We start from the raw sequence: 15,481 nt of genomic DNA, 5'->3' as shown, positions 1-15,481 counted from the left end.
TATCTCAACTCCTGACTCTTAGTTAGTCACCTGCTCTAAGAACTCAGCACAGGGGAAGAGATGATTGGGAACATCTCAGCACTGGTCTATGGAGTATCTTCATAAGGACCATGATGAGGGGGTTCAACACCACGGCCACTTTTCTAGTTGAGGGTTGGGAAGTGAGGTATAGTGGTTAGTGCAAGGTCATTAAATATAGATTTTCAGGCATGGTATAGAGATAAGAATTCTCATCTTCTCTTGGGGGTCAGGAAGGGTTGGAAGTGGAGCTGGAGAGATTGTTTAGAGATGCCCAGAGCAAGCTCATCCCCAACAGCTTCCTGATTGTGTCAGAGGCTAGCTTCATTTCCTCAAATGTAGAGGATTTGGGATCAGAGAGAGAATCCGTGCCTAACATAACCCTAGCACCCATGGCTGGTATGTCTCAAGGAACCACAAACCTAATATAATATATATTTAATGGTTATAAATATAACCTTGCTCCTTTATCCCTACCCTCACTGATGGGGTAATTCTTTCTAGGAAGCCCTGCTTCATGGGATTGCTTTCACTACTTTTTTACCTACTGGCAAGATAGGAGATCATTGGGCGACACTAAGGACCAGAAGATCTCCCTGTTGTCACCTCCCTCTGGCTTCCAGGTAAGTATGATGATTTCCTGAGGCTGCCAGCAGGAGGGGAGAAATCAACAGGATTCAATTTTTAAAGTCTTTGGTATCCATGGCAACTGCATTGCTGCTGAGAACTCTTGGAGCTGAGAGATACAGATATGTGATTATAAGCAGGAAATAAGGGGGCAGGAGCCAGGAACTAGAGAGCTACAAAGCTGAGCCAGGGGACCAAGGGTTCAGAAGTGATGCTAATGCATGAGACAGATAAGATACAGGAGCACATATTTTAAACCTGAGGGTACTGGCTGTACAAATGACAAAGTCAAATTTTTGAAAAAAGTATTGGGACTGGTGGTAGCGTCTTTGCTGTCTCTTCTGGCAGTTATGGATAGGCACTGAATGGGGTGCACGGATGTAGCCAGATGTGGCTTCTCACAAAGCCTTCTCTCATTGAAATGCAGGTCACGACCTGGCCCAAGGCAGTTCAGATTAATTGCTTCTTCCTTAGACAGAACTCTTTCAGATTCTGGTGACTCCTGCTTTTCTTATTTCCTTTCTGATTTCCCCCAGTGTTTTGAGGTCTTTCTTGATAGGTTGATATATTTCTTCACAGACATCTACCTGACTTTAGTCTATGGGACAGAATGTTTAGAAATCAAAATATCAAGTTAGATTTGGTGACAATAATATATGACTGCAATGTGCTTATCTGTGCGTAGACTATTAAGATTCCTCACATGATGGTAAAGAAAACTGCTCTTCAAAGAATTGACTGAGTATAGGTTGTTCTGATGTCCTCTGTCTTCACTATCCACCTCTAGTGTGAGAATCAAGTGTGATAGGAGTATCTGGTCTTCAGGCATGGTATAGAGATAAGAATTCTCATCTTCTCTTGGGGGTCAGGAAGGGTTGGAAGTGGATCTGGAGAGATTGTTTAGAGATGCCCAGAGCAAGCTCATCCCCAATAGCTTCCTGACTGTGTCAGAGGCTAGCTTCATTTCCTGAGATGTAGAGGATTTGGGATCAGAGAGAGAATCTGTACCTAGCATAACCCTAGCACCCATGGCTGGTATGTCTCAAGGAACCACAAACCTAATTGAAATCACACTTCAAGACTTCCATGATCTGTAATATCATCAATGTGTGTCTTCCCTCCACTGGGGCAGATGGTTCTCTATGAGACTTTGTCCTGGATTGTCTCCTCTGCTCCCTCTATTTGATAGTATTTTAGCTTGATAATCTCATCAACTCCCATGATCCTTCTGCAGATCAATCTCAGATAGATTTGTCTAACCCTGACATCTGAGTTGGCATCTCCCACTATGTTCCATAGACATCTTGAACTCGATATATCCAAACATGAATTTGGTATTTTCCTTTCTCAAATCCTCTCATCTTCCTAATTTGCCTATTACTGTGGAGGAGGTAATGTTAGCACTCCAGACTTTTAATTCCAGAGATCCAAGTTCAGTTCTGACTAAGGGGCTTAGTGGATAGAATGCTGGATCTGAAATCAGGGAGATTCTACTTCCTGAGTTCAAATCTGGCCTCAAACACTTAGTGTAAACCTCGACAAGTCACTTAATCCTGTTCACCTCCATTCCCCATCTGTAAAATGAGCTGGAGAAGGGCAATGGAAATGGCAAACCACTTTAGTATCTTTGCCAAGAAAACCCCAAATAGGGTCATGAAGAGTGAGCAACAGTTGAACAATAGCCAGTGGAGGGAGCATCATCCTTCTAGGTTCACAACTTAGATGTCATCTTTTACTCTTCATTCTCACTTACCTCTCCCTCACTATAACCAATCAGGTGCCAAGTCTTGTCAATGCTACCTTCATAGCATCCTAGTGTGTGTCCCCTTGTCATTCCTGACACTGGGTCAGGCCCTCATCAACTCACCCCTAGACTATTGCTATAACCTACTGATTGGTTTCTCTTCTTAAGACTCTCCCCACTTCAGCCCACCCTCCACTTAGCCATCAAAGGGAACTTCCTAAAGCAGAGATTTGATCATATTACCCATCCCCACCCAACTTGTTCCTTCACTACACCTTTCTCCTCACCTTATACTCTGCCTTTTTGCTTTTCCTCTCTCTTGCCTCCAGTCATTTCACTGTCTGTCCTCCATGCCTGGAACTCTTTCCCTCCTCATCTCTACCTCCTGATTTCCCTGACTTCCTTCAAATCTCAGCTAAAATCTCACCTTCCAAAAGAAGCCTTTCCTGATTCCCTTTCATGCTAGTTCCTTCCCTGAGATTACCTGCAATCTATCCTCTATATATCTTTTTTGTACATAGTTGTTTCATATGTTGTCTCCCCAATGAGCTCCTTGAGAACAAGGAGTGGCATTTGGTATCCCCCAGACCTTAGCATAAGCTCTGACACAAAGTAGGTACTTAATAAATGCTTGTTGACTTGACTTGGTAAATGGTCTTCGATAATTGCTGTGGTTGACACATTAATTGCTCTTGGGTCACCGTGAACATTAGCCCCTGTAAACATCATCAGGCTGGTCCTCAGAAGGCAGTCTATTATTTGATTCATACTTGAAGCTCTGATAGGACCTACCTGAGCTTATGTTTCTCTTTTGCCTCTTCTGAGGACCCAGACTCACCTTGACAATGATGATGAGGCATCAGAGGAGAACATTAATGAAAGCTGGGGTCATGAAAGCACACAAATGTTTTTAGGAGGGAGATTAGAGAACATGCCACCTTCTCTCCTCTCATAAAATAGATGTCCAGGTGCAGGCCTCCGTCACATTACAGCTGGACTATTATATTTGCTTTCTGGTTTCCCCTGTGCCACTTCACTCCATTTCATTCTCCACTCAACCGCCAGGAGGTCTTTCCCATCCCTTTCCCAAATTATTAGTTTTTTCTCCCTAAAATTACCTCCCATTGATCTTTTTTTTTTTCAGGTTTTCACTTTGAATGAGATAAGCCCATTCAGTGAATACACCTCTTCAAGAAGTTTCTCAAGGGACAGCCCCTTTAACAATAATTAAAAAAAAAATCAAACTAGGAGGGGAATACCCTCAGGATTCCTGGCCCAAAGAGAAACAGTTACTATTAGTATTTATATTCACTCAATGGACTTATTGTCCAATCTATAAGCTCTAGAGTGAATTGGGATTAAGTCTTGGTCTTTGAGAAAGAAATTTAGACAGTAACCCCAAAGGAAAAAAAGGCAGCTTTTGGTCATCAAGAAGTATACCTTTCCATGGGCCAAGCACCCCCAGGTAAGGAGGAGAGGAGAGGAGAGAAGAGGAGAGGAGCTGCTACTCACCTTAGCCTAAAAGGACCAGGGTCTCCCGTTGCATCCTGGGCCATCTCCAGTCATCCCGACAAATATCTGGCCAGTGGATCCAGATGGCCCTGGAGGAGAAAGTGGGGCTGGTGACCTTGCACAGCCCTCCCTCATTCAAATCAAAGTCAACTGCAAATCGTGTTATCATCTCCCTGAGGGCATGGTCCTCTTCGAGAATGAAGGCCAAACACAACAACAACCTCCCATTGATGCTGCGTATATTTCATACAAGCATAGGACAGGGGGCATGTTTTTGCCTTTCTTTCCATCCTTAGTGCTTTATACAGTGTTTTCAACATAGTCAGTACTTATTAAGTTTGTTGATTTACTTATTAAAAAGAAGAGAAAACTGAAGGCCAGGAAGGTGAAATTATTTGCTCCATCTTACACAAAAAGGGCAAAAGTGTGAGTAAATGGAGATAGGCAATTGCCCAGGCTGCAGAGCACAGACATGGATGGGGTTAACCAGCCTCCTGGCAATGCCTACATGGAAGCAGTACACGAGAGTGTGACCAGATGGACTCTATTTTCTTGCTAGCATGAGCATCCAGTCAGGCTTCAGGTTGGATCTGTGTCTGTACTTGTACTTGTGCCTGAGTTAGTCCCTTAGTTAGCAAATGTGACTACAAATGGAATTACGAAGTGTTTCATTAGGAGTGAGAAGTCCCTGGAGAAGACTGTGTGGGTAATGCTTGTCTGTGGCTCTCTCCATTTGTGTGCTGAAGCAGAGAGTTACGGATGGATGGAAGACAGATGAATGGATAGTCAGAAATGGTTCTCCCAAGTCTGTGTGTTGTCTGTGTGAGGGGACAGACAGATGAATGGATGACCAGAAATGATTTACCCAGGCTTGTTTGAAGCTGGATTTGGTCTGATCTTTTAGAATAATAATATCTAGTATTTACATAACACCTGTTATGTGCCAGGCATTGTGCCAAGTGTTTTAATATTACTTATGTCATTTGATCCTCACAGTAACCCTGGAATATAGATGCTATTATTATCTTCATTTTACAAATGAGGAAACTGAGGCAAACAGCAGATAAGTGGCTTGACTAGGGTCACATAGCAAAGCAAATATCTCAGGCTAGATTTGAACTCTGGTCTTCCTGACTCTATGCCTGGCACTCTATCCATTATGCCACCTGGGTGCCCAACTAGGAGTAAGTTTGTGTACAATGTGGGGGGGGGGGGGAACTTTTCACTTCTTTTTATTGATCTTACCCTGAATTAGTGTGGTACCAACTTTTGACTGCTTAAGATCATGGAATATGGTGCAGATAATCACAAGTAGTGACTACTTTAGGACTGAGAGGTTTCACAGTATGGTGAAAAATTCACAGGTCCAGGACTCTAGAGATCTGGGTTCTAGGCCTTACTCTGCCACTGACTTTGTGAAACTGGAAAATACCACCTTCTTTCTCTCAATCCCAGTTTTATAGTATGTAAAAATATGGGTTTGAACTTTGGATTCTTTTTTTTCCAGGGCTGAAATTTCATGATTATTTGAAATGATTTTGTTCCTAAGTTCCTTTCCATGACCCGCTCAGGCTGATCAAAGTGACATAGAATTTTTTTTTAGCAGAAAGAGACCTACCCAAACTAGTTTTTATTCTCTAAGAGCCCCCTAAGTACTCAGATTGGTTATGAACACTTGTTGGCTAATCTCTAAGTTGGCCATCTGTCCATGACGGGATCTATTAGCCAAAGGAGTAAGTATACATTGGGTTGGTGCTAATAGGTTTGTGATTTCTCTGGGCTACATAGGGAGATGGCAGGAACTTTCCTGGAAACAGGGCTAAGCAAGAGGCAGAGTATGGAAAAACAAGAGGTTTTCATTAAGACTAAAGGATCTGGCATCTACATGTCATCAATGGCGGCAAATTGAAGGTCTGACTTTACTCACGTTTTATACAAATTTACTTTGGGGGTTTTCTCTCTAAAGTAACTTCCTGGTTAATGCCTTCATCCTGAGTCTCTTCTGAGAACATCCTTATTTGTCTCACCTCCAGGTCTCCAGAACAATGAGAAAAGGGCCTCAGCTCCTGCAAGTATGTAGGTAATAATACATTGACTAAATGATAGGCATTTTTCCCACCCTACCCCACACAAATCAAAACAAAAATAATATTCATACCCGTGCCCATAAACAGTTGAGACAACTTTGCTTTTCTGGTGGGTCCTAATTCCAGGGACCTATATAGTCCCCTAGACCTATATTATTACCTTGAATAGGTCCCTGCATTAAGGAAAAGCACTAGAGAGTTGATGCCTGTTCCCTATAAATACACAGTCCACATAACTCACAATTCCATTGAAAGGCAAGGCCTATCTTTCCTTCTTCTGATTGTAACTCTGTCTTTTGCCATGTCTCAGCTCTGGTTCCCACTAGAAATGTTTTTGCTTGGTCCAGGAAATCCTCTGGCTTCAGGAGGCCTGATTCAGGAGCTCCCCCACCACTCTGTCACTGCCATTTCCCTGCTGTAAACTCGTACTCCTACAGTTCCCATTTGGCCCAGGTCCTTCTTCCTCTGTTGTTTCCTCTGTCTGCTGCCATCTGGGCAAACCAAGCAGTTTTCTTATGTACAAGATTCCTTGGGACACAAGGTTCTAGGGAGTGGGCTATGTGATTACATAGACTCCCTCCAGGGAACCAAGTCACAGCATCTGTCTCACCAACCCCAGGTTTTTTTTTGTTCTCCCCAGCTTTTAAAAGTCAAATCCTAAAAATGGAGCCCAGGTAATTGAACTGTTGAAAGATGGAAGAGACTTGGCTAGATAGTAATTTAATCTACATCAGTGGACCAACAATTACCCAGGCAAAGAATTCACACTCTATTAAGGAGTTAACTAATCAGAGGAATTTCACACTGTGTTCAGAAGACATCACCATTGTCTAGACAAAGCCCTCATTAGTTGGAGGTAGTGAGGAGATGAGGATTTTTACTTTTTTCTGGGGATATATTATCAATATCAGAACAAAACCTTCATTGGAGGATTAGCAAAGAAGCCAGAGAAAGTCTAGGCACATACCATATGAATACCAGGCATTTCCCCCTTCCATAATTGCTGGTAAGAATGAACTCAGGTCCTCAAAGACCACTCAGGGTATGGGATGTTTACTCTGTGTCTTCAGGAGACTTCCCTACCCTTGATTCAGGTCCATCCCCATTGGGCTACGTCAGAAGCTTCTTGATGTGGATCATCCAGGAAGCCTGTTTTGGTAGAAGCTGAAAGGGAATTCCAATATCCAGTCATTGTTACCAAAACTAAGAGTCATCACATAAGAGATTTAGGTCTGGAGAGGACCTTGGAGATCATATGGAGCAGGGATTTTAACCATTTTGTGTATCATGGAGCTGTTGGCAGTTTGATGAAGTCCATGGACCCTATCTCAGAATAATGCTTTGAAAGGCATAAAACAAAACACACTGGGTTACAAATGAAGCAAATAAAACTAAAATAGTTATATGTACATATTAAAAAAAAACAAGTTCTTGGACACCAGGTTAACAACCCCTGATCTAATCTAACCCCATCATTTTATAGACAATAAAAATACCTCGCAGAGAGCTTAGGTGATTTTCTTAAAGTCATATGAACTAGCAAAGTCAATATTTTAATCTGAGTCCTCCAACTCCAACCAAATCTAGTTTCCACTTACTGTGCTATTACTACAGTGTGTTTTCTGCAAGCTTCTGAAATATGAGCAAGAAATTTCTGTTTGTACAAATGGCACAGACCTGGGATTTGGGTGTATGAAAGAGGTTGGGAGTCAGATGTTCTTTTCTAAGCACATCAGTTCTCCCCACTGAGACCTTCCTGCCTAAGCTATCTCTAGCTCTTACTAGCAGAAATGTCCACTAGTCCAGGGAGGGATCAGTTGACTGCCAACCTGATCATGTATATGTACCATATTCATACATAGAGAATCTTTCCCCACTCCTAAATACCATGCCAGCAACTCCATTTGCAAGCATCAATTATAAAATTAAATCATATTTCTGTTTTGCAGAAGGGCAGACATTTTCCATTTTCCCCCTTCTTGAGAACTTTGGTTCTGTGTGTCTAAAAATGTTTCATAACATTTTTGAATCAAGAAAAGTCAGGAGTTAACTTGAAAGGTAGCAATTAACCGGTGTCTCTTACCTGTCTTCGCCTATAATAAATATACAGTTATCTCAGAGCAGACCATTAAACAGCCATCCTTCCTATATGTAGGAGGATGGTCCTTTCCCCACTGAAGATTTAATGTGAGTTCTGAATTGGCTTTCCAGCAACTATAGATACTATGGATAGTTCATCCATACTCTTTCACTCAATTCTCTTTATGATTAATATAATACTCGAGATGACTTGAGTGGATCAAGGGATCAGCTTGTTGCCCAGGGTCAGAGGGTCAGCTGGTGTCCAGAGCCATAAGGTCAGTCTCATGACCAGGGTCAGGGGGTTGGCCTATAAACTAGGGTCAAAGGTGAAATGGTCAGTAGAAGGAAAAAAAATACATTTGGAAAACAGGTCACAAACCTGTCATGGAATCAGGATGTGAGTGTGATGGGGGTGGAGGAGAGAAGAAGCTTCAATTGTTTAGGAATCTAATGGCATTCTCTAGCTGACCAAAGCAGAGAAAATGATGTAGTTTAAGAATGACTCATCCTTTAAAAAGTAGAAATAACAACAAGGGCAACTACTATTTTGAACTGATAAGGAAGAATTGGTTTTCAAAGAAGAAAAGATGAGACCTTTGGGTAGAAGTAACTATTTCATCATAATAGATAAGGAAGAAAAATACCTGACATATGACCTAGGTTTTAGGAGAGCAGATGTCAAGGGGTCCAGAGAAAGAAAAGATCAGACTATAAATTTCTCTCTCTCTCTCTTCATATATATGTATGTATGCACGTATACACACATGTTGCTTCCCTCCATTAGAATACCAACTTCCCAAAAGTATGTTTGGTTTCATTATTGTTTTTGATTTCTTAGCTCCCAGCATGGTGCCTGATACATAGCAGGGGCTTCATAAAGGCTGGTTAATTGATTTAATGATTGATAGGATCTGATGGACTAAAAGTCTACAGAGGAATCCATTATAAGAGGAATGATATGGATTTTAAAATGAAATTCTGACAACACAAACATTAAGAACTTCCATAAGGAAACAATGGGGAAGTTGTCTAAAGATACTCTTGTGGATGTAAAGAAAACCCATTGGCCAGTTTCAATCTTCAAAAGACATAGAGAGAAGATGAAAGCAACGCCAGGTAAGTAAGGATGAACACCAAACAGTGATACATTTCTGTAAGAGTAATGTTAGGAGAACCAAAGCACAGAATGAGCTGAGCCTGGTGAGTTACGTTAAGGACAATAAGGGATTTTGTTGTTGTTATGGTTGGTTATAAAAGAAAGATCAAAGAAAGGCTAACCCTTTCAGAGGGAATGGGATGAAGATGAAGGATGACAGAGAGAAGACAGAGCTACAAAGTTCTTATTTTGGCTCAGTTTTCTATATCAAGGATAAAAATCTTTGGACTGGGAAACACTGAATAGAGATAGCTAAGACAAACTTGAAACCAAGTGAGGAAAAGGCAAGAGAATATCTATCTTCAATGAGTTCAAGTTTATATAACTGAGTGAGTCACATCCTAGAAAACTGAAAGAGCTTGTCAATATTATTGCCAAGCTGAGGTTAGTGAATGAGAGAGGTGCCAGAGGAGAGAAAATGTTGGCCAGGTTTTCATTAAAGGGAAGAGGACAGGATTGCTTATGAGTCTAACTTTGACCTTGGCAAAGTTCTAGAATGCGCTATTTATTTATTTATTTTTATCACTCAACAAGCATTTATTAAGGGTCTACTTGGTGCTAGGCACGGAGGAGAGACATAAAGACAACAAAGTGTGGCCCCACAGAACTTATAGGGGAGATGACTTAGGTACATTAGCTAGTATAGATAAAAATATATGCAAAAAATACAAGGTAATTTGCAAAGAGAGAGCAGTAAGAATGGGGAAAACTGGAGAGGAGGAACCCAGGAAACACATCATGTAGGTTGAGTTGTCTTAAAAAAACCAAAAGTTCCAAGAAATGGAGGTGAGAGCAGTAATGCAAAGAATATTGGACATCTGAAGTCTCATCCTACCTCTGACACTATCTTCCTGCAGGCCACTCCCTGGGTCTCGACTTAGTCATCTGTAAAATAAGGAGGTTCGTTTAGCTAATCTTCAATAGCATTTCTACCTCTGCAAAAGAGTTATTTAAAAGAAATAGTTTAAGACAATTCTAAAGGACCTATGGTGAAAGATGCTATCCATTTCCAGAGAGAGAGAACTGATGAACTCTGAATGCAGAGTGAAGCATACTTTTAAATTTTTAAAATTTTTATTGTTTTATTTTGTTTGTGTTTTCTTTTGCAACATGGCTAATATGGATATAGATTTTGCATGACTCAACATATATAATAGATATCAAATTGTCTTCTTAATAAGGGAGGAGGGGCAAGAAAGCAGAGAATGTGTAACAAATTTTTTTTTAAATGAGTGTTTAAAACTTTTTATATGTAATTGGGAAATATTTAATGAAATAAAAATAATTTTAAAAATTAAAAATGGTTTGTGAGCTTTCAGTAAGGGACCTGGTGTTCACTAAGGGTTTATCAAGAACTAGTTATGCTGGATTGATCTCTTTCCTCTTTTTAATAGGGTCACCAAACTGGTAGATCCAGGGGAAAGCCATAAATATTGCATGCTTAAATTTCATCAAAGTATTTGATAAAATCTTTCTTGATATCTTTACAGATAAGAACAAAAGCTAAGGACTAAATGATAGTTTGGTAGATTTTTAAAAAATTGTTTGAACTACCAAACTCTAAAAATCTAAGAGACTCGAAGATTAATGGATCACTGTCAACTTGAAGGAAGACACCTATTGGAGAGTTCCAGACTTTGTTCAAGACATACAACCTCCAAGGGACCTCAGTTTCCTTATCTCTAAAATGAAAGGTTAGACTAGATGACCACTAAGGTCCATTCTGGCTCAAAATATATGGTATTATGACCACAAGGAATAGAGAAAAAGTGTTATACTCTCTGTCCACAAAATGTTTGGCTATGGTTTCAATCAAATCTTGGATAGGTTGTAAACTTTTCTGATCATATGTCTGAAAAAAATAGCTAAGGGCAGCTCAGTGGTGCAGTGGATAGAGCACCACCCCTAGAGTCAGGAGGACCCAAGCTCAAATTTGGCAATGTGATCTAGGGCAAGTCACTTAACCTATATTGCCAAGAAAGCAGGAAGAAAGGACAGAAGGAAGGAAGAGCTAAGATGTTGAAGGATATAATTAAGGTCTAGAACTATCTCTGTAGGCTAGGACAAAGATTGAAGGAACACTTAGCTAGGAGAAGAGTATATAGGTGGAAGACAGAGAATTGCATGATTGATATCTTCAAGTATTAGAAGGGCTTTTGTGAGGAAGGAAGATTAGACTCATTCTGCTTGGCCCCAAAGAGGAGAACTAAAAATACTGGGTGGATGATAGAAAGAGGATGACTGAGTCTTGATGTCAAAAGAAAACGTCCTAATAATTGGAGCTGCCCGGTGTGGAATGGACTGACTCTAGAGGTGGTAGATTTCCTCTTCTTAGAGGTGTTGAAGCAGTGGCTGGATAAGCACTTATCAGATGTATTAAAATTTATTCTATATTATATAGAGGAATGCTGTTCCTTGCATGGGTTAGACAAGATGGCTGCCAAGGTGTCTGCTAACTCTGAAATTCTGTGATTTTTCTGATGGATGAGAGATAGTGAATGCTCCCAGAAAGGCCGACTTCTCATGTTATGTAGAGGGAGGACGGGAATGTCACCTAAGCTAGCCTGCCTATGTATCTATAAATGGGTTTATGTCTGCCTAGCCTGAAAATACATGATACCTTAATAACAACAATATTAATACTAATGGTGATGATCAAACAACAGGGCGTTTTACAGCATTTTGCAATTTGCAACATATTTTTACAGTTTCATCCTCAAAAGAGCCCTTTGAGGCTGAAATTATTATCTTCATTTTCTAAGGAAGGAGGTATAAAGAGTTGAGGTGATTTTCCAAGATTCATAAGGCAATTAGGTGGTAGAAGATGGAATAAGGATCCAGCTCCCCTTTGCATCCTCACATGATGGATGTTGGACTGCTCTTTCATTGTATCCTCCCTTCTTGGTGCAATCCAACATCCATCATGCCAGGATGGTGCAGCCACTGACAGTGCCCTGGAAATGAAGGAGGTGTGGGCAGGGTTTAGCTAGGAGAGAACTTGGCTTTCACCAGAAACCAAAGACTCAGAAGAATCAGGAAAGAACTGAAGAGAAGGAAGAGCAGAATGAGGAGAAAAAGAGAAGGAAAAGAAGGAAATTGATGACAAGGGAAAGTTGTGTGTGGCTGCCAAGAGGCTAATAAGGTGAAAAAGGGTAAAGGAATGCATAGACGTATCCAGGGGAGTTGGCTACAAAACTACTAATATGGAATAACCTAGGATATTGATGGGAGAATGTATGGAGAGCAAGGCAAATTTTGTAGTGATTTGTAAATTTTGAAATATTTATCTTTCTATGAGGCAGGTAGATGGTGCAGTAGATACAGCATAGAAGATGTGAATTGAAATTTGGCCTCAGACCCTGGGCATATCACTTAACTGCTGTCTTCCCGAGTTTCTGCATTTGAAAATGGTATCTCCCAGGGCTATCATGAGGATAAAATGAGATAATATTTTTAAAGTACTTTACAAACTGTGAAGTGTTATAGAAATACTAGCTATCACCATCATCAGCTATTATTTCCTCAAAATGCAGCTTGGTCTTCTATAAGACAAAAGGAGTCAGAGAATGACTTTTTTTCTTTCCAGGTAATGAGGAATAAAGATGTATTCCTTTAAAAGAGGGAAGAAGAGTTTATGTGTGAAAATAAAAAAGAAATAGGGTCTGGGGAAACACAGGGAAAACCTGATGTGTGTCAGAAGGTTGGTTGTGGAAGAATCTAACACAGAGGAGAAATGGAAGAAGACCATTTTACATTTGGAACTAAATAGTGGATATAAGAATACGATATGCATTTTAAAACATGGCCAGTCAATATGTTTATTTGTTTGCTTGATTCTACCTTTTTTTTTTGTTGTTGTTGTTGAGAGGGAGGATTAGGACAGGGAGTCATTGGGAAGTAACAGTAATGTTTAAAGAAAAGAAAAAAACACACAAAAAGTCTACAAAATTATGGGGGAAAAAACCTAAAAGGGCTTACAACTGAAAAGAAAGGAAGGTAAAAAATTGCCTACGTATAACCATCAACTGCATTTTTCACTTTTCATTTTTCACTATCCCTCATGTCCAGAACTTTCCCTCCTCATCTCTACCCGTCTTCCCTAGCTTCCCTCAAGACTCAGCTAAAGCTCCACCTTCTTCAAAAAGTCTGTCCCACTCCCCCTTAATCTTATTACCTTTCCTCAGACATTATCTCCTTACTGGTGAATAGTTTATATGGATTGGTTCATATATTGTCTCCTCTGCTTTAGACTATGAGATTTTTGAGATTAGTGACTGTCTTTTGCCTTTCTTTATATCCTCATTGCTTAGCACAGTGCCTGCCTAGCATATAGTAGGTGCTTAATGGATGCTTGTTGACTTGACTGGATTCACAGAAGGTAGCTACAAAATTGTAGGACAGCTGTAGAGACACTGAGAAATCCACAGAAGACAAAATCCAAGAAAGGAGACAGAAAAATAACTATGACCTCCTGTGTCTATACACAAATGCACAAAGATGGCTAACAAGCAAAGTGAACTAGAGATCTTGGCACACAGAGGAAAATTCGACAATATAGGTATAAACTATGATCTAGGCTTTCCTTATCTTGGGGGCTCGACCCTAAGTGGGACAGTTTTTTGCTTTGGTTCATTGTCCCTTTTGGAGCTACTCTAGGAAAATCAAATACAGTCATGGTATAACTTGTGTCTAAGTGGGTGACAGGGTCTCTAGCTCCCATAGAAGCACTCAAGTTACTAAATGCATATCAAGTAGGACAGCCTTTATTTTAACCCTACAGAAAATGCATAGGAGTCATAAGAAGACATAAACAGATATAGGAAATACAGTAAGTGCAAATAATCTATCAAGTTTCCTTGTCCCCAAAGAGAACTGAACTTAGGCTGCTGTAAGGGGGTTACCCTCTGATATTCCAGTAAAATTGTTCCTTCCAGACTTAGAGTGCCACACTGTGGTTTAGACTTACTCAGGAAAGCAAACTTACTTTGGGGCTATTGAATTAGCGATCTATTTTCCTTAGACCTCCACTGTCCAAGTTATTTAGTACCTGTTTCCACATTAAGATGCTGTATATTCCACATGTGGAATATCCTCTTCTTTCTTGAAGGCTATGCTGAATTAGAATAATACCTTTCTTTAGAAGGCCCAATGCCTAAACTTTCAAATTTAGGAACTCTTGAATTTAGGGTTACTCATTGGACAACTTCCAAGAGTAGGACCCTATTCTTAAATCTTATTCTTGAGCTGAGTGGTCATAAATATATCTGCTTCTGCCATGGGTAGCTTCTATTGGAATTTTCTCAATGTCTTGGTTGCTATAATCTTTTAAGCTGGGCAAGTCCACTCTCAGTGTGTCACACGTCACAATAGTACAGGTAGGAGGATTTGGGTTGTGACCTCTAAAGTCCTTCCCTGCTCCCCTTCCTCTAAATCTATGCCACTATAAGTCACACAGACAGATGTATTACATCTTGTCCCTTCCCAACTGAGGCAGAAAATAGTTTGTATTCCCTTTAAGAACCTTGCTGAAGATTCTCAGAAAGGATAACTGAAGGTCCCTACACCATTCTCTTCAATTACAGACATTTATCAAGAGTCTACTGTATGCTCAGCACTGTTCTAGGTAATAAGGGTAGATATTTCAAAGTTTAGATAAAGTACTGTTCCCACCCTGTAGCTTATAATCCCCTAAGGGGTTATGACACACACAGAGAAAGAACTATAATACCAAATAATATAAGATAATTGCATAAAAGCAGTGGAAGAGAAGCATTATGTGGTATGAGAGGAGAAACATTGCAGTTGAAGGGGAATAGCAATGAATATATGTGGGCAATCTCGAAAAAGTCATGCTACGGAATACTAGTTTGGCAGATCAGAGGTATGCTGTAGACATAGAATGTTTTGATATCAATAAAGCACTTGACAAAGTCTCTTATGCCATCCTTGTGGCTTAGAGGAAGTATGGTATAAGGAAAAAAGCCCTGCATTAGGAAGGGATGTCAATCCCATTCCTTTCTACTTTTGTTAATTTGGAGGCAGTGGCCTGCAAGTACTGAAACCTGAGTCATGGAACCTGAATTAAAAACCTGATTTTCCCATCTATGACCTGTATGACCTTGGGTAAATCACTTCAAATCTCTATATTTATAAAATGAAGGGGTAGGAGTAGATGATCTTTAATGTTCCATCTAGCTCTCGTTTTGGCAGAATGACTTGAATCGAAAATTAACCATTAATAGTTTGATGTAAATG

The sequence above is a fragment of the Notamacropus eugenii genome, chromosome 1, assembly GCF_028372415.1.
Source record: "Notamacropus eugenii isolate mMacEug1 chromosome 1, mMacEug1.pri_v2, whole genome shotgun sequence".
NCBI lineage: Eukaryota > Metazoa > Chordata > Mammalia > Diprotodontia > Macropodidae > Notamacropus > Notamacropus eugenii.
Note: the sequence above shows the minus strand (reverse complement) of the source record.